This window comes from Oryzias melastigma, linkage group LG18 (genome assembly GCF_002922805.2).
Source record: "Oryzias melastigma strain HK-1 linkage group LG18, ASM292280v2, whole genome shotgun sequence".
Lineage (NCBI taxonomy): Eukaryota > Metazoa > Chordata > Actinopteri > Beloniformes > Adrianichthyidae > Oryzias > Oryzias melastigma.
The window spans coordinates 19,295,548-19,295,791 of NC_050529.1; the positions used below are offsets into that span (position 1 = coordinate 19,295,548).

The following is a 244-nucleotide window of genomic DNA, read 5'->3' on the forward strand; positions in this document are numbered from 1 at the left end:
TTTCAAAGAAAGAGTAAAGCGTACCTCTTGGTTTCCACAGGACCATTTCACTTCTCACTTATAGTATCCTTTCATGTACTCTTACCCACAAAGTTTCACTCTAATCTGATGTGGTATTTTGAAGTACTGCCCTGTTGAAATTGTGTACTTAAGCAAAAAAAAACTACACTTTTAAAATACTCATAAAATGAAAACTCCTAGTTTCCAAGGAGTCATTTAACTTATCACTTAGATTATATCAGGC

At 33.6% G+C, this 244-nt stretch overlaps 1 protein-coding gene across 2 annotated transcripts in view; it reads right to left on the bottom strand.

The window, feature by feature from the left end:
• Nucleotides 1-244, bottom strand: part of clcn5a (chloride channel, voltage-sensitive 5a) — a 27,032-nt gene that overhangs the window by 20,339 nt on the left and 6,449 nt on the right. The gene's annotated exons all lie outside the window — the stretch shown is intronic.